Source organism: Cebus imitator, unplaced genomic scaffold, assembly GCF_001604975.1.
Source record: "Cebus imitator isolate Cc_AM_T3 unplaced genomic scaffold, Cebus_imitator-1.0 Scaffold63, whole genome shotgun sequence".
In the NCBI taxonomy this organism is placed as follows: domain Eukaryota; kingdom Metazoa; phylum Chordata; class Mammalia; order Primates; family Cebidae; genus Cebus; species Cebus imitator.
Genome location: NW_016107378.1, coordinates 1,190,240 through 1,209,606, shown reverse-complemented (window position 1 = coordinate 1,209,606; position 19,367 = coordinate 1,190,240). Strand labels below are relative to the sequence as shown.

Genomic DNA, 19,367 nt, shown 5'->3' with positions numbered 1-19,367 from the left:
ACCCTGGAACACCCATGAAGGCCCACTCATCAAAAGTCTAAGGACATAAAACTTTTCCTTGAATTTAGAATTCACGGACTCCTCAGAGTTAGGCCTGTAACCCACTCTCCTTCCCTCTACCCCCCAGTTCCTTGCACACTAGGAGGGGCCTCTGGCTGGCAGGTGTAGACCTTCACATCAGTCTCTGCCCACAATCCCTACACACAGCCACCTCCTGGCTGCCCTCAGACATAGGGCACAGTTAACCCTTGGAAAGCAACCCCTAGAAATGGGCATGGGGCAATGTGGCCAGGAAATTCCAGGGTCCTGGGTACGGGCTAGACCAGTGACAGATAAACTATGGGCGATGGGCAAACCCAGCCCACCATCTGTTTTTGCATGGCCTGCCAACCTCAGATGGTTTTCACACTGTTAAATGATTGGAAATAATCATAGAAGCATAATATTTTGTGACACATAAAAATGATGTGAAATTCAACTTTCAGTGTTTGTGAAAAGAGCTATTGGAATCCAACTACGCATATTCATTTACATAGTAATATATCATCTCTAGCTGCATTTTTGCTACTACAACAGACTGGAGCATTTGTGACAGAGATGGATGGATTGGCAGAGCCGAAAATACTTACTCTTCTCCAGATAGTAAGTATTTACAGAGAAGAAAAATCTAGAAAAAGAGGTTGCTGGCTCAGGTGGACACTGCAATCTCCTTGCCTATGGGTCCCAGGCAAAGAGGGACTCTGGTGGGGTTCTCTAGCACACAGCAGCCAGGACTAGGGCCCCTCTTGCCAGGGTCTGAGGGTACAGAGGTGGTGGAAAGACGTCCCATCACAAAGAAGAAAGTGATCATCTTCAATTAGAATGTAGACATTGCACTGTAATTGAACATCTTTCTAGACGTTCATAGGGTAGTCTTTGGCACACAGAAAACTCCTCCCTGGTTGGGTTCCTCCTGGGGTCCTAAATTCCTGCTCCCTCCCCACCTATCATTCCCCTCCAGAGGACTGGATCTATCTCCTCTCACTCCAAAGGCCTGTGCCATGCTGGAGCACGACTGGGCATCTGCCATGATGTCCCCATCCCACTCAGCACCTTCTTGCCATCCTCCAAACTGATGTGTCTGTGAGACATAGACCCTACTGAAAGCGTCAGAATAATGGGGGCAGGCCCTGTCCTCCCAGACCGAATTCCAAACCCTCTCTCAGGTCACCAGTGACAGCAAGAAACTCCCAAATTCACGTTACTCTGTAACACAGAGCCACAGCCTCTCTTCTTCTCACTGGCTCCTCACTAGAGCAGCCCAGATACCTTCACTTTCAAAATTAAAAAAAAAAAAAAATTAAAATTGTGGTAAATACACATAATATTAAATTTACCATCTTAACCCATTTAAGCGTACCATTTAGCAAGGTACAATCGATAAGTATGTGGATACTGTTCTGCAACCACCGCCACCATCCACCTCCAGACCCCATTCATCTTCTAAACTGAAATTCTGTCCCCTTTAAACAATAACTCCATTCCCTTTCCCTGCCGCCATTCTTGCACTGCTATAAAGAAATACCTGAGGCCGTGTGCAGTGGCTCACATCGGTAATTCCAGCATTCTGGGAAGCCCAGGCGGGCGGATCACCTGAGGTCAGAAGTTCAAGACCAGCCTGGCCAACATGGTGAAAACTGTTTCTACTAGAAATACAAAAAAAAAAAAAAAAAAAAATTAGCCAGGCCTGTTGGTGGGTGCCTGTAGTCCCAGCTACTCAGGAGTCTGAGGCAAGAGAATCACTTGAACCTGGGAAGCAGAGGTTGCAGTGAGCCAAGATGGCACTACTGTACTCCAGCCTGGGTGACAGAGAGAGACTCTGTCTCAAAAAAATGTTTTGTTTTGTTTTGTTTTTTAAAAGAAAGAAATATCCAAAACCGGTTAATTTATAAAGAAAAGAGATTTAATTGGTTCATGTTTCTGCAGGCTGTACAAGCATGGAGCCAGCCCTTATCTGCGTCCGTGGAGTCCTCAGGAAGCTCTCGCTCATGGCAGAAGCAAATTGGGAGCAGGCCATGACATGGTGATAGTAGGAACAAGAGAGAGTGTTGTGGGCAGGGTTGGGGAGTTGGGTGGAGGTATACATTTAACCAGATCTTGAGAGAACGCACTATCAGGAGAACAGCCTCAAGCCATGAGGGATCTGCCCCCATGACCCAAACGCCTCCCACCAGGCCCCGCCTCCATCCTTGTGGATTACAGCTCAATATAACATTTGGCAGGAACAGACATTCAAACTCAATCACACCACCTCCTGGAAGCCGCCATTCCACTTCCTGTCAATGAATTTGATCACTCTACATGTAAGTCGAATCATACAATATTTCTTTTTGTGACTGGCTGATTTCACTTAGCTTCACATCAAGTTTCATTCATGTTGTAGCACGCATGGGAATTTCCTTCATTTTCAAGGCAGAGTAGTATCCCGCTACGTGTTGGTACCACGTTTTGTCCTTTCATCTGTTGAGGATCACGGGGTGGCTTCCACCTCTTGACTGTTATGAGCCATACTGCTATGAACATAGGCATATAAACATCCCTTTAGGACTCTGCTTTCAGTTCTTTGGGGTATATATCTAGAAGTGGAATTGCTGGATCGCATGCTAATTCTATTTTTAGTTTTTTGTTTAAGGAAACACCATACAGTTTTTCACAGGGACCTCACTATCAGATATTCCAACAGCAGGCAGCCTTACTTTTTACAATCAAAAAGGCTTGTCAAAGTGTTTGCCCTGCAAAAGTGTCACCTACCTTTAAAAAGAAAAAAAAAATCCAATCTCTTTAAAACAGTGGTTTTTGACAGTGGCTACATATGAGAATCATGTAGGAGCTTTTTAAAAAAATACCGGTGCGAGCTGGTGTTGTGGGGGAGTACCTCAGGCCAATGAAACTGGAATCCCTGGGAGTGGAGTCGGGTACAGCTATTCTTTTCTTTCTCCTCATCATTCCCCAAAGCACAGGGTCAAGAGCCCTGCCCTTGAACAACCAGCTTGCCCTGCAGCCAGCTTTTAAAATAACTTGTCTTTTCTCTTGTGGAGCAAGAGGACCTTTCTAAGCATCCAGCTCCAGGAAGCAATAGACACGTCCCTGCAATCTTGAGGGGTGTTGGGCATGGAGGTGGTGACACATGGCTTCCTGGTGTGATAGCGGGTGTGTCAGAGACGGACGCCATCTGGAGTAGAGGGGAGGGGGGCTGAGATTGAGCTGGCCACACCCGGTCCCTTCAGCACCTACTCCCATCCAGGGACACTTCTAGGACTTCTCTGTCCCAGTCTCCCCAAATCTCTCTTTCTGGGGGGAACGCTCCCCCTAACCCCAACACACAAATTAAGCCTTTGAGGGTGAAGTCATCTTCTTCATCCACAACTAAGCCCAAATTCTGAATCTTCTTCGCTCAAGTAACATTAATATAAGCTCTCGAGTCACAGTCAAGAGACTGAAAAGAATTATTTTTACATTTTTCCTTGTGAATCCAAATAGCCATTTTATTCTGCAGTGGTAATTTCAGGAACACCGTGCAGTTTGGATGTCTTCCTAGAGAGGTACAGATGCCAAGAGAGATTCTGAAACATTGCTTTGGTGAAATAGATTATGGCAAGGCCACCGTATGCGCTTAAATGATCTAGAATGATGAATACCGCAGTTTTTTTTGCTTTTCCGAGAGTGGCCCTTGTAGGTTTAATTGTAAAGTATAATTACTTCAAGACATCATAATTTGTTGTGTACAATATAAATCAGTGGAACTCCATGGAATCATGTTTTTAATGTAGACCCCAAATAAAATGTTCTTTTGTGACATAGCAGATGTTTCTTAATTCACTAGCACCATGCATTGGGGTATTAAGATTATTCCTTGGCATTTTATTATGAATAACATACTTGCTCCATCATTAAGTGGGCCATTAAAGACATAAACAAGGTTTTATGCCCTGGTTTTCAACAGCTGCTGGTGGTCTACCAAGTGATAATCCAGCTTTCAGCAAATATTCTTCAGCTCGAAGAAATAAATACATTTAATAGGGCAACCTCGGGTCAATCGGTCCACAGCTCCTTGGATCCTGGCTTTGGGAAATTCTTTACCCAGGAAAATGGACTGAAGGGGTGTGGTTTGGGTGAGCTGTTTTTTAAGAGCCCATTTTCTTGAGAATGTTTGTGTGTGTGATTCTTTAAAATAAGAATTAAAACAAATAAAGAGGAAGAGAAAGGCCAGAAAAAAGACTACGCCTTGGAGAACGTGCCGAGGCTCTGAATTCTCACAAATCCTGGCACCCGTGCTTTGGAGGAATCAGCTGAGTTGATTTTATGCCACAAACAAAGGGAGGGAAGGACAGTGTAGGTCACAGGCCCGCATTCGGTCACTGGCTCAAATCTGAGCGGATGTGACCCCTCTGTGACAATGTTCCCAAGGTGTACAGGGAGGAGCCGCATGCTTTATAACTAGGATGGGAGCCAGATAAGCTTTCCCTCTTCACCACCTTGGACTTCCTAAGGATAACAACTCAGGCCGCCGAGAAGCAGAGCTGGGGAGAGTGCTGAGATCGGAAATGCCGAGGCCTGTATTATCGTTGGCTCCCCGTTTCCTTGTTTCCTGTGCCAAAGGTAGCCCCGAAGGGTGCTCAACTTTAATGCGCTAATGTACACAACAACATCCTCCTACAAGCAGATGTTAGAAGGAGAAAAAGAAGCCGGCGGGGTGCTTGGGGGTGGGGTTGGGGTGGAGAATTCGATGAAAATTTGCATTAAGCCTGTGTTGCTCCCACCCCAGGAGACATTTGGGACAATGAAGGAAAAAGGGGGAAAGTTGGAACTGACTTTCAAGTCTGGTCAATTGCAAATCTATTACAAGATCTGTCATCAACTGGAGGCTGGAGAAAGAGTTATAACTGATACAGTGAATCAGGTAACAGAGACCCACCTTAACAGAGATGCTTCTTGGGTACCTGGATAAATATGATTACAACACTGTGATTCTGAAAGTTACAGGGGAAAGGACAGTTGGAGGAGATATTAAGCATCTCATCCTAAATGATGAGAGCTACAGCAGAGAATGCAGAAAGGCCTTTGTGTTTTGTTTCTTTTCAATAAATAGGGTTAGTAATTTTCTCTTCCTCTTTTTTTTCTTTTGGTTGCTGATGAGGGTTTGTTTTTCTTCTTGCATTCTATTTCATTTTGTAGTTAGATGTACTATTGGTCTGGGCTGGCAAAAAAAAAAAAAAAAAAAAGGAGAGGGGAGTGGGGGAGGCAGGAACCACATTGTGAGTGAAGTTGGCAGAAGGAGAATTAGGAGGTCACCTCCCCATAAGGCAGTCTCTGAGATTTGCAGTGTGGCTGGCACATCAGCTCTTCCATGGGTGTATCTAAAATATTCCTGTGCCCTGGTGGAACCATGAATGTACTTAACCTGGGCTTTTCATTATTTTTCTACTCACCTGATTGGAAAGTCAAGTTTGATATGACTTTTCCATTATGTTAATTACAACTCTAATAGGATTTTATGGTGTCCTTGATGACATCACTTTGGAAATATCATTCAATTGGGTGGCCTGCTTTCCTCTTGATTATTGTACAAAACAAACACGCAAGGCTTCTGTTCATAGCCACACACTGTGTTTACACACACACACACACACACACACACACATTTTTAACCACGTCAGAAAGGAAACAGGGCTGCCAACTTCTCAGCATTCAACATGATTTTGAATTAATATTAGCCTATTAAAAAGAGCTGTAATCAGAAAAAAAAACTTAGCCTGATTCTCACAGCAAACACATTTCACAGTTGTTTTGGACAAATGCCCTCAGTGAATATGTTTAAAGTCATGTACAACAGGAATATGTTATCACAAGTAACCATGTTTTAATAAACACTTCATCTTTTTGTATTGCTTTCTTTTCATCACAATAATAGAAATATAACACCATATATCACTGTAAAACACATTTCCACATAAATGCTGATAAGCACAAAATATTTTTCATCATTTACATTTTAACCATAATAATATATGGCAGGATTAAAGCTGCATCCATCATGTGTCTAAATAACCTTGCTGTAATGAATTTTTAAATGTAATGGTTTCTGCCGCAAAGTAAAATCGTACATAATGTCTAGTGACACAGTATGCTGGCAGGTGGGTGGGTTTAAAAATGTAAATGCAACTTCATTTTTAATTAGATTTATAAACTTCACCACCTCCCCTCCACCCCCTTCCCAATTATTTAAAGTAAGAAATACAGAAGCACGAAGATGTGAGGCACTGCCAAACAGCGCACTCCTCGAGTTATTTAAAATCACTTGCTTGCTGGAAATTTGGTCAAATCTGTGTGTGCGCGTGTGTGTGTGTTTAAGAGTGAGGCACCCAATTGAAACAAAAGCTTATGAAAATCATAGCAAGGAAAGCTTTCTAGGGCGTCTGGAGGGGCTTCACTACCTGGGGCATACTCTTTATGACAGTCCTCTGGATCACGTTTGGGGTTGGGGGGGCACCAGGGGCGTGAGCTGGAGGGATCTAGGTCAAGGACAAATGCATTCCTCTCTCTGCTTGAAATAACAAATAAGCCGACTCACCAGAGAAGAATCATTAAAAATAATTTGCACAAGCTTTCGGTTGTGTGAGCTCTTTTTTGATACAATATTTCCTTCCATGATTATCACTGCGGACATGTCCCAGCCATATGGAAGTGAGCTGGGCTGGGAGCTTCCACAATACCTGAGTGGTTAATTAAGAGCCGTTGCCCGGCCACAAGAAGCAGGTTTGAAATCCCTCTTCAGTCTCCGACAATGAGTAGCTTTTTTAGCAGCAGAAGTCACCAGGGACAGCCAGAAGCGAGGGTAATTATTTGAGATAACATACAGCTGAAGAGAGTGTGTGTGAGTGCACAGAGGGGCGGGGGATCTGGGGGGAGCAGTGTGCAGTTGAAAGAAGGGCAACAGTAGAGAAAAGTCTATAATAAAAAGGTCAACATCTCCTATTTTCCTGTACAGTGTCGACAGTCTGTAATGCCTTTTTAGCATGAATGACAACGGATTCTGTCTTTTTTTTTTTTTTTAAAAAAAGGGGGAATATCTTATTTTGTATTCAAACTTTGCAATTGTGAGTTCAGGCCTGCCAGCTCCATGTGAATAAGCTATTCTCACTTTATCAGGGTTTGCTGAACTGACTTTGATTGCATTGTTGCAAAATAGCAGTAATTTTTCCATTAACCCATACAAACCCTCAGCGAGCAGGAGAACAAAGAAATATCAGAGGGATGAAAGCCATGGAGTGCCGGGAGGGAAGCCAGGAGTTCCCTAAATGGCTCTAAATGCAGCTGCACACACCAGCTTCGCAACCTGGTGGGCTCATCGGGGATGCCATTTTAGGTTCTCTTTGGGGTCCCTTGGGGTTTGAGTCCCAGTGAGCACCTTTTATCCTCTCTGCCAAATTCTATTGTTTCCTCTGTGTTAGAAGGTAAAGAAGGATCCTGGGAAGCAAGGGGCTGGGTTTCCCTGCCTTCAGAGGGATCATAGTTGTATCCTGTGTCATACCCGTGCCAGGGACATCAGTCTTCATCTAGAACTCAACTCAGGAATGCTCAAAGCCCTTTCAGAATCCAGGCTTATATTTGAACACAGAGGGGCCTTCCTCTTCTCCAGAGCAGAGCCCAGCAGGCAAGGGTGAGAGGCAGTTCTTTTGGCCCCTGGAAATGAGCAAAGAACTCCTAAACTCTCCTATCTGACATTCTGGCAGGTTCAGAATTACCCTCACAGGTTCTTGGGGCAGATGTGTTGCTAGATTTCTGGTTTCAAGGTAGCAACGGGAGACTGATGTTTTGCATAAATAGAGCCGCACTCACCTATTGTTTTAACGATAGGAGGAAATTGAGGGCAAGTTGGGTCTTCCAGTCTCTCCTCTATTACCATGGAGTGCCTTTGGGAGCCTCAGAAAGGGCTGGGATGCTACGTTTCTGCAGAAAAATCCCAAAGCCAACATACTGATGGTTACATTGTTCAAATCAAAGTCTGCCTTTTAAAAAAATGTTGAAATGTTGAGAAGTGAAGCTCATTTTTTGGTACGAGGCCGTCAGCCATGGGACTGGGCAAAGAGCTGAGGTCTATAACAGTTTTTGATCTCCCAGTCCCACAAACAACCTCGCTCACACCGTGGCGGTTTCACCCAGAATCCGCATCTCAGCTTTGTTTAGGAACTGCCCAATATGTTAATTATCTCCTTTACCTCCGCGGCAGGGTACTGTCAAACCGTACACCAGTCTTTAGAAAATAAAAGCAGAGACGGTGCGCCCGCTGTACCTTGCTCCCTAATATCCAGTCCCTGACAATGCCTGAGCTGTCAGATGAGAGGCAGCGTCGCCAGAATAAAGGTGGGCAGATGTGTGGTAATGAGACAGAAGTGTGCAGATGCTAATAGAACTCCTCGCCAGAACAGGCCTGCCTTAGTTAGACGGGGCAGGCAGCAGCTGCAGACTGTCAAGAAACCCGGATGCTACTTTCTCTTGATTCTCATTTAAGAGCTGCTTGTGCACTGCGCCTGTCAGTGAACTTTTCCCTCTCAGGAGCTCCAACCCCTAGGTGATCAGTCACATTTCGACATAACTAGATGTCAAAAGAAGTTTAAGTTGGATGACGAACTGTGATGCAGTCACTGCCAGCCTCTGGCCTCCAAGGCGGCTTCTTAATGATCCTCCTGGAAACTCTGGCACCTTTTCCTGTGTTTTGTTTTCTTATTGAAATACTAGCTAAGTCTTTGTCAATATCCATGTCAGCAACTGTGAGCTCCAGACAATATTATCCCAAGCATAATTTAATTTTCAATGCAGAATTCAGACCTAAGCTGGCCGGGTAGTGGGAGGTGTGTGTTAAGCAAACAGGAGCTCCCTTCAAACAGCTCGTTTTAGCATCATTCATTAAAATGAAGTCATTAGGGGAAGTCTTGGCAGCCCCATTTGGGACATTGACCATCACAGAGGGAAACTAAGTGAGGGTGTCACTGTGGGCTGTTCCCCAATCCCGGGTGTTAGAGCGAAGCTGAGAATGAAAGACTGGACCCACGAGAAAGTGGTTCCAGCCTACAAAAGTCAGGAAACAGAAATAACCTGAGAATTGTCATCTCACATTCCAGTAAGACCTCCTAACTCGGGTCTGAACTTTATGAGGTCCGTACTGGCCCCTGGGAGCCCTGGGGTCCCTCAGATGCTACACTTTGGTGATGGGCTGAAGGGACATTTACCAGAGGGGTTCTAGGAGCACTCAGGCATGAGTGACACCAGCCATTACAGATGCAGTGAAACCCACCAGCTCTCACCCTTCTTTGTGAGGCAGGCATTTCTTGGAGCATTTAATTGGGTTGGGTCAGTTTGTTCTCTAAATATTTTCATCTTCTCCAGCCACTGTTTACATTTCCATTGGGAAAATAAATACTGCATGTCGCTTCTGCCTGCTATATTTTCTTAGAGATTTTAATCCCAATTCCTCATGAAAGGTTTACACACACACACACACACACACACACACACACACACACACACACTCCAACCCTGGTGTGAAGGCACTGCAGTTCATAAAATGCTTTCTTTCTTCTCTTCAGAGGCTGAAGGGATGTGCTAGGGAAACCTAATGCCGCGTTGACATAATGAAACATTCGGAGAAATCTCACGTTTGACAGTTCTCAATCAGAGAACCAGCCAGTCTCAACCAGAATGTTCTAAGCCACCAACGCTGCCTTTTTCGTCTCTCCTTGCACCCCCCCATCCCACACCTGCTGCCTCCACCCAGTGTGTTTCTTCCACAACATCTCACAGACTGGCTGGTATGCAGCCACAGGCTCTCACATGAAACAGGGCTTCTCCCCTAGATCTGCTATTTAGTAGCCTGAAGCTCATTAGTACTTTGCTCCTTTACCCTGGAGTTTTAAATTTTTAAGCAGCTAGGATTCCTCTAAGAGGTCTTAACCTTATAATTTGTAATAACTTAGAGATCACGTATCTAAAGTGTGGGTTATTAAAAAAATGCTCCTTTTCTTTTGCCAGTCATTGATTTGCTTCCTCTTGCAGTCAGAGATGGAAAATGCTCATTTATTTCTCCATAGTAAAACACAAGCAATTATGAGATATTTTTTAACATAGATTGATCTTGCTTTAAATGAAAGCCCAAGCTGTCAGAAGCAACTGTAGGGGCAACAGAGATGAAAAGAGATGAGGAAGAGAAGGACTAGTGAGTCCAAGTCCACTGAATGGGATAAGACCACTGCTAGAATATCTGTGAACTTGAACCTTAGCCTCCCACCGAAATGTGAATAAGTACATGCTGATTTCTGCCTGTGCCAGGCTCTGGACTAAGCAAGGCAGTGTGGTGGAAGGCCTACCACAGTTTGAATTTGGACCTGTGAGCTGTTTAATCCTGGTTAAGTTGCTTAACCTCTCTGGGTTTCAGACTTTTCTCTCTGTTAAATAATAACAAAACATGCTTCCTAAGTTTGATATGAATGTGAAAGGAGATACTATAAGTCGACGGTTCAGTGTCATGCCGGAGGTCTTATAGCTAACAACAGAAAAACCACCCTCCAGGCACAAGAGGGAGAGTGCATACATGGTTTTTCACTTGGCCCTGGACCCCAAGGGCAGTCCTAAAGTGGGGCAAAAGGGACCCACAAAAATGGGGCTCATTATAATGTGCAAGGAACTGACGTGACAAGGCAGGTTTCCTTTTACTTTTGCTGCTTAGAACGGGGCTGGGCCCCTGCCACACTGACTAAACTTTGTCTAAAAATTATCTAAGGACCACCTAATGCGTGTCGATGCCGCACATGTCAGATGTGTCAGCCTCTCCCAGTAATGACTCTCTGACATAAACAGTAAGGAAGAAGTATTACAATTACCGAGGGGTGCCAAAGCCAGGCATGCATTTTCATGAGAGGCCTTGGTGAACGGCGGCATGGCTCTGCCATCAGCTTCCCCTGCCTGCACAGCCGGCCAGAGAAAGCTTCTGTCCCTGCAAAGACAATTAAAATGGGTTAAATGAATTAAAAGGGCCCTTCCTCATTAAAGTACAGTCAGAGGTTAGAAACAGTAGTATTTGGATTTATGGAAACGCCATGGCTGCCAAACCTTAGGAATTGTGGGTCACGGGGGAGTAGTCGTTTCAATGGTAACCTAAACAGCTTATGAAATTGAAGGCAATATGCATAATTTTACATTTCTGGGAGGCAGTTTTCATTCCCTTGTTTATTTTGGCTTCTTAAGTCAAGAGAAAAATATTTTCACCTAGAGTCAGATTGAGATAGAGATAGATAGAGAGAGAGAGAGAGAGAGAGACAGAGACAGAGAGAACCACATTCTTGGATTTATTAAAACAATGCTACAATTGAACAGGGACTTTTCCATTTCGAGACAATGGGAAGACCAGGCCTGGACACAAGGTAGCAGAGGGGAGGAAGTAAGGTAGCTTGAAGCCCCATATCACCAATCACTGGTTGTGAATCACTTGCAAGGGACTTAACCACGCTGCACCTCAGTTTCTTCATCAGTAAAATGGGGTCAATCATTTCAACCTTACAGCATGGTTATGACAGCTGAGATAAGGTCCACACAAGTCTTAGCCAGGCGTCTGTTGCAGTCAGAACTCTGCATGTCAACTTTTATTATTATTGATGTTATCGTTACCACCCTTGACTCAGGAGGATGGGAAGTGAAATCATGAAGGTACGGGGGAACAAGGGCCTCTGAGACCTCTCTCCAAGCTTTCCTGAGCACCAGACGTTGACAAGCCATGGGGGCCCCAGGAGGCTGACTATTAAAGGCCTCGCTGCCATTGTCCCAAAAGTCCCTGTCCCCTGCACGACCAGATCTGATCTCCCTGACCCTTTGGCTGATTCTGTCAATTTCATAAGAAATTCTGTGGAGGCTTCTGACCGTGGGGGTGTAAGAATGCAGCCTCCCCCGTCCTCCTCCTGCCCCCGAGTTGAGTGTGTGTAGCCTCTCGCCCATTACAGGCACAAACTCCATCAGAAAGCACTTGTCTACACCCTCTTTATTCACTTTCAAAGGGTTAAACAGCCTATTTACTGGGCTGTCAACAATCCGAGGCCCCAATCGTGAAGAAAGCCCTGTCCAGTTTTGTGTGGCGAGAAGCCTTGTCTTTCCTGGCCTGTTCTTGTTACTGTCGTGTAATATCCATGACAATCGTGTTGGGCTTTTTTGAGGGGCTCTGTGGGGCTCAATCTGAGGGGCCACTTTAAGCCAGGAAAGGCCTTTATTTATGTGGATTTGAAAGAGCCTGGAGACGGTCCCTTCCCCTCAGAACCCTCTTCAGCAGGTCACTGCGGTTTCAAAAGGATTTAAATGTGGAGGCTGCGATCAGTACTTCCATCACGTTCTAATAGACTGACATGAGCGTTTGTGTCTGAAAGACAGGGGAAAAACTGATGCAGATTTTCCCTAAATTGGACTGACGCACAATGCAGGGAGAGCGATTGAGTGCCGAGGTAACCCCTCATACCCTTTTTTACACTTCTAACCAGCGCCGCACAAAGAGAGAGCCGTGGGAAGCTGCCCAGGAGCCGGCCGGGCCATTTCCATGAGCCATATGGAAATTCTGTTTTGTGTACAGAGAAAGTGTCTGATAACAGTGACCTTAACTGCCATATGTGGGCAGTGAATAGACCAGAAGAAACCACTCAGCAAGCTGACCCTCAACATATGGACTCTCCGCCCAAGGAGATTTTCATTGCCATCTCGTTGGCAACCCGGGGGATTTCATTAGATTTGTTAATGAATTGCTCTATTGACTTATATCTGAGCTTGCCTCATTAGAGGAGAAGAACACAATTTTTTATCTATGTTTTTGCGAAGGGGACCAGAGAGTTCCTTCCTTTGTGGGGCGGTGGGTAATCTTCCGGGCTGTCATCGGCTTTGAACTAATTTATTGTGTCAGTTGAAGAAGGCCCTTCCGTGCTTGTGGAGGCTCGAGCCCACTCCAAGCCTCTTCAAATCAATGTTTTCCTTGTGCGCGGGATGTTTTCTAGGCTCCTGCTTGGTTTACAAATAGCAGAACATGGTGTTGCCCTGGCGTTGTGCGTCTTCAGGGTGCCGGCAGCAAGCTGATTCTGGGAGTCCCTGCAGCATTATCTGTCAGGAAGGGGCTTTTCAAGGCAGCTGTGAGCTTTGGGCAGGGGTTGCCCTTCTGCTTTCTCCACCTACCACCAGTGGCTTGAGCAACGTGCCTTTGTCAACAAGCCGAGGGGCTTTGTGTTGGAGCATGGCTGCCTGAGGCGCACACCCCTCTTCTCTGCCAAGTTGAGAATCCCACAAATTCTTCCCATATCCCAGCCTTATTAGTACTGGCTTGATTGTTTGGGCTTCTCAGTGTTGGAAGACTTGGGTTTTAAAGCCATAAGAGCTATCAATTAACATATTGTTAGGGGTAAACCAATAAAGAACCCATTATGGCTAATAGTGAATGTGGAATCACAAGGAATTAGGAAAATAAGATTCAGTAAAATAGAAACCATAAAGATAAGCTTCCGAAGATTGGATCTGACTTTTTGAGCTTAAGACTCAAATAAACAAATGAGTGATACCCACCAATGTCTCTGATTGCTTCCTCTTTCCCAAGCCTGCTAAAGACAGCAGAACTTTCTGAGTGGGAACTAGGAAGAAAGCTGGTCGACACTGCAACTCAGAGGTGGTTTATCCCATTGAGGAGGAGAGGAGGGAGAAAGCAGGTAAATCCGAAGACTATGCATCTGTTGGGCTCTATACTCCTATAGGACCTCCTGTGATGGGATATGGCACAAAAGTCCCCAAGCTTGTGCACTGGCCACTCTGACATGTATTCTTGACACATGGAGAGCCCCCAAAGCTGGAAAAAGCAATAAAATCTTTTATCAGTGTCACAGTAAACTCCGGGGCTCCCATGGGCCCCACAGCAGCAGCAATGTCAGGGCAGGGATGCGGGGATGCTGCAGATGAGAGTGTATCTTCTCCAAGGGCTGCTGGGACTAGGGTCACTGTTTATCTTCTACTGAGTCTCAGGGTGGAAATTTAGTTCTCTGGTTGAGCTAAGCCCCCTTCAAGTGCTTCATAGCAGTGTGGAGACATGCTCTGTTGTGCAGAAAGAAAAGCTCATTAGGAATATTGGTACCCATGGGAGACTCCAAGAAAGAGGAACTCCCACATTGGGAGAAAAGGGTTCCACATTTGTTCTGGGCAAGACAAGGGTCCTTGAAAGAGGGGCTATAAGATCTGAAAATTTCTATATATAAGGATTAAATCCAGGAGGGCTATAAAGGAAGTACTATAAGCTATAAGAGGATGAGGAAGAACATACCTAGATTTAGCCAAGCACACTGTCTTTATCAAGACAGGATTATTGGTTGTTTGCCTTGAGTGCATGCATGCTTGAGGTTGACTCTGGCTTTTATAATTGAAATACCACTTGGCTGGGTATAAAATTCTTCCTCTTCATGAGAACTCCACAGACATGGTTCCACTGTTGGTATTGAATATTGTACTAATTCTTTACCATTTTCTTCTTGATTGGCTATATTTCATCATTGAACAGGTTTTGTATTTTTAGTTTTCAAAAAGAACAGGGGTGCTATATTTCATAATATGTTTTATGTTTGAAAACACGTTGCTATGCTTTTATAATTGCATGACAACTTACATGGATATAATTTGCTTGGGTCACATATTCTTTTTCTCGAAGCTCTGTAGACATTCCCCAGTTACCTTCTGGCTGCAAAAGATCCTCCTTGGAATGACTTCTGTATTGCCAATGCCCTGATGTGGTTCCCCAGGGGCCTGAAGAAATACTTCTTGCCACTTGAAGTCTAAGAATTTGACCAGGAAATATCTCAGTGTCCATCATTCTCTATCAGTATTTCCTAGAATATAGTGTACCTTTGTGACCTACAGATTTAGTTCTTTCTTTGTTATAAGGAAATTCTATGCTATTATATCTTTGAATATTTTTTGGTTCTATTTATGGGATTCTCTAATTCAGAGTCACTAATTATCTGTACCTTGCGTAGGTCCATTGAGCTTTTTTTTTCTTTTATTGATACATAATATATACATATGGGGTGCATGTGAATGTTTATTATAAGCACAGACTGTATGATGATGAAGGTATCATTACAAGGTATTTGGGGTATCCACCACCATGAGCATTTATCATTTCTATGTGTTGGTATCATTTCAAGTCCTTTCTTCCTGTTACTTTAAAATATACAAAATATTGTTGATAAGCATAGTCACCTGAGTCTTCTATCAACCATTAGAACTTACTTCTTCTAGCTAAGTATGTATTTGTACTCATTAATCAACTTCTCTTCATTGCCCACCCACCTTCCCTGTCTCTGGTATCTATTAATCATTCTATTCTCTATGCCCATGAGATAAAGTTGTCTTTTTTTTTTTTACGTTTCTATTCACTTTCAATTTATGGATGCTCACATGAATTATCACATTATTGTCTCCCACATAACCCCAGACTCTACACACCTCAAACGAAGTAAAGTTCCTTACCTATCTTTGTTTCCTTAGATCCCAGTACACAGTAGACGTTCAGTAAGTGACTGTGGCATTATCTTGCACGTGACCTTGTTGGTTAGAGTTTAAACTCGATTTTAGTAGAACCCCAGAGCCATTGGAGGTTTTTGATGTAGGTGGCAGTGGTTAACATGACCTGACATGGACACACATCACTCCCAAGTATGGTGGGATGGAGGATAAGGGTGGGGCTCCTGTTGAATGGTCATAGTACCTGGTGCTGGGCAGAGACATGCTGACTTAATAGGAAAAGTAGAGATGGTGGGCAACCATGAATAGTTTATACTCCCCCTAGAAGAAAAATTCAGACTGGCACTTCTACTGGGAGAGCAGGTGGCCAATGGAAAGGAATATGGCCTTTGATTTCAGGAAACCAATTGGAAAGCTCTGTAGGCTCCTTTTCCCCTTGGGTTTTTTTCTTCTTAGATGTGCAATTTTTAAGTTGATTCCTGGCACCAAACTCCCCCAAAGATTGCCATTTTAAACTTTTTGGAAAGATTTTTGTATCCATCAGAATATTTGCAGAAAACAGATGGCACATTCAGAGGGCTTGTTTGAAACGTTTGGTGATGACATGATGTAGTGAGGTGGGAACAGGGCTAAAGTCTCCACCAAGGGATGCAGAAGCACTGGTAGGAAGGTACCACCACGCCTGAGCCTAAAGGGACAAGGACAGATGGTGATGCTGTGGAGCCTATTGAGAATGTTGGCCATTGAAGAGGGGGCTCCATGGAGGTTCTGTGCCCATGGGCAGAGCCCGGCGTTCCTTGACTACAGCACTGGGCAGAACACAGGGAGGCTGGAGTGATGTCTCTCCTCCTCCCTGCCTCTGCTTTCCTCTTCATCCCTCCCACAGGCCAAGCCCAACGAGAAGCCAGAGACATGGAGCCCAAGCGATGCAATCATCCACAGACATCAGCCTCCCGTGTCCTGAGCTTAGTGGCAAATGGCAGAGTGTGGATCTGCAGGGCCCTGATCTACTCCAAGGAGAAAATCTCCCTCATCATTGAATAAACCAAATAATTAAAAAAACAAACTAAATAAATTCCATCTCTCTCCAATTAGATTTATAAGGATGAAAAAGTTTGAAAACTGTATGGGTGAGGGTGTGTAGAGAAAGAGGCACTCTGATACATCGTTGGTGAGAGGGTAACAAGAACAACCTCTAAGAAGGCATATTGACAGCATCTGTCAAAATCACAAGGGCACACACTTTTTTTTTACAAAGAAACTCCACTTCCAGGAAGCCATCTTCCAGATATATTCAAACCTGGACACAATGCTATGCACACAAGGCTATTCATTACTGCATTGTGTGTACTGGCAGAACACTGGCACAAATCCGAACACTCATCAGTGGGGGCTGGTTAAATAAATCATGGTTCACCCGCACAATGGAATACTATGCAGCCATAAAATAAGAATGAAGAGACTTTGTAATGATTTCAAGTTAAGCATAAAAGGCAAAGTGTGGTCCTTTGGATGAAAGGGTTGGGAGAGGAAATGGAACTATAGCAACACGATCCCTTTTGGACCAAGGATAGACACATGAAACTGAAGACATTGATTGGGTCCATCAAGGGGATTGGGTGGCTGGGGAACAGCTTAGCAGGGAGATTTTACTGGATAACTTTTGGGTTTTTGCATAATAAAGATATGTTTTACCTACTCAAAAAATGAATAAAGTCAATGTGTCAAAAAAAATCTTATTTAAAAGCTCATACTTGACCATCTTTGAACAGTGAGAAATTTGTATGAAAAACTGGGTGTGTGAAGTGAAGGAGGCTGGGATTTGAAGCTTCCAGACTCCTGAGGGACCTACTGTGCTTGTCTGGAATAAAGCTGCTCCTCAGCTGAGGCTGGACTCCTGCCTAGGACGTGAGGACCTATGAAACAGTGAAATAACGGAAAGGACCAGATTACACTCCCTAGAAGCTTTTTGGCTTTGAAGTAAAATAGAAACAACCAACGAATCCCTAGCCCGCCCTCTCTCCTAGGATGTGTGTCATTGGAGGGGTGGTGTTAAAGGTGGGAAAATCCTCCGGAGGTTGCTGTTGGGAACTTCCCCTCCTCTGGGTCCCCTTAACACTCACTCATTCGCATCGTCAAGTGGTGATCTCTTTGTTTTATCCTGCCAGATCCCATGAGCAACGACTTACATTGCAAGAGCTTCGATCCCTCCCCACTGCTGACCTTCAGGGCTGCAATCTCTTTATCACTGGATAAGAAAGGAAAGATAGCACATGTCATCATGGTAGCAAACATGAGAATGCTTGTCTTTCCGCTATGTCATATCCACTCTTATCGCACTCCTCTATCTCCTGCCTTTCCATGCCTGTGTCCTCTTGTTGGAGGCTGTTGCAGTTGTTGGAGACGAGAAGCAGGCACATCCTAGGGGCTCCGCCAAGTGTGCCGTGATGGGCAATACTGAATAACCACTGTTGGGGTGCTCACTCCCATCTGGCCACACTGGCCTTCTTGCTATTTGTTCTTTGAGCTTACCAGTGGGGCATCCTTTGTGATGCCTTGGTCCTGCCTGTTCCCTCTGCTTGGCATGGTCTTCCCTTGGGAAACAACATGGCACCTTCCTCAACCTCCTTCAGGCTTCTGCTTACATGTCACCCCCTTCCCCAAATAACCTAAAATGACAATCCCCCATTCCACAAAACCGATTTTAGTTATTTGCCAAATTATCTGCATATGATCTGGAATGTAAACCTCATAAGGGCAGTGATTTTTTTTCCTGTGTTGATTGCTGATGTACCCTCAGTACCTGGAAGAGAGCCTAGCACTTTACCAGGCTCTGTAATTGCTGAATGACTAACCAAGTGAGATACAGACCTTAATCTCACTGCTGTTTCACTTATTGTCTTACTCGTCTCTTTACCTCTGCATCTTGACATCTGGACCATGAGCTCCTGCCACTGCTACAATCCCAGAACCCACCGTGATGCCTGGTGGCCTGCTCATGAGCTATACATGTTTTTGACTGAATAAATGAATAAAGCCTTTTTGTTTTGCAACCTTAATCCCCGATGATTTCCACTCTGTGGATACAGGACTGGCATCAGCCACACTCAAACACCGCAAAGGTCATTTAGGGTCCTTGGCTAACACTTCTTCTATTTGATGTGCCTACTTTTGGCTTTTTAGACACATTTCAGTTTAGGATGTGTGAATGAAATGATGAGCATAGTTCTAGGGATTGGGGAATTGTAGGCAGTGTCTAGATGAAGAAATAGTTTCTGAAAGGTTGACTTCAGGGACCTATCACCTTTGCTTTTGGATTGTGAAGTTTAATTTTTCTTTGAGAAAAGCAGTTGCTGTGATGGATCTTGCTCACATAAGAAAGACAAGCCCCCACTCGTTGACTGTGCACCCTTGTCAGGCACTGTGCTGAGCACTTAATCATAATACATAAATTAATCTAAATGGTGTGGCAACACCATGGGATGGTTATTGTTTTTATACTACATATTCAGGAAAAATAACTGAGCTTTAGAAAGATGGAGATATAGATAACTTGCTCCAGATCCTAGAGCTAAGAAGTGGTGAAACTGGGGTTTAAATTGAAACCTGATGATCTCTAAATCTTCTGCTTAATCTAAAATATCTCTCTGCCATCATCTTACGAAGAATAATGCACCAAGTGGGTCTGTAGCAAGGTGATATATTGGTCAGGGTAAGCTAACTGCTAAGCTAACAAACAACCCCCACCCCTAACTTCAAGGATATAACACCATAATTATTTATTTCTTATTCAAGACATAGTCTCC

General features: G+C 44.3%; 1 long non-coding RNA gene across 1 annotated transcript; it reads left to right on the top strand.

Moving 5' to 3' along the window:
- The first annotated feature begins 4,458 nt into the window (after window positions 1-4,458).
- Window positions 4,459-18,007, top strand: LOC119471512. Its single transcript, XR_005200585.1, has 3 exons — window positions 4,459-4,638; window positions 4,805-4,939; window positions 17,730-18,007. It is a non-coding gene; the product is annotated as an uncharacterized LOC119471512 (long non-coding RNA).
- Window positions 18,008-19,367: the final 1,360 nt, after the last annotated feature.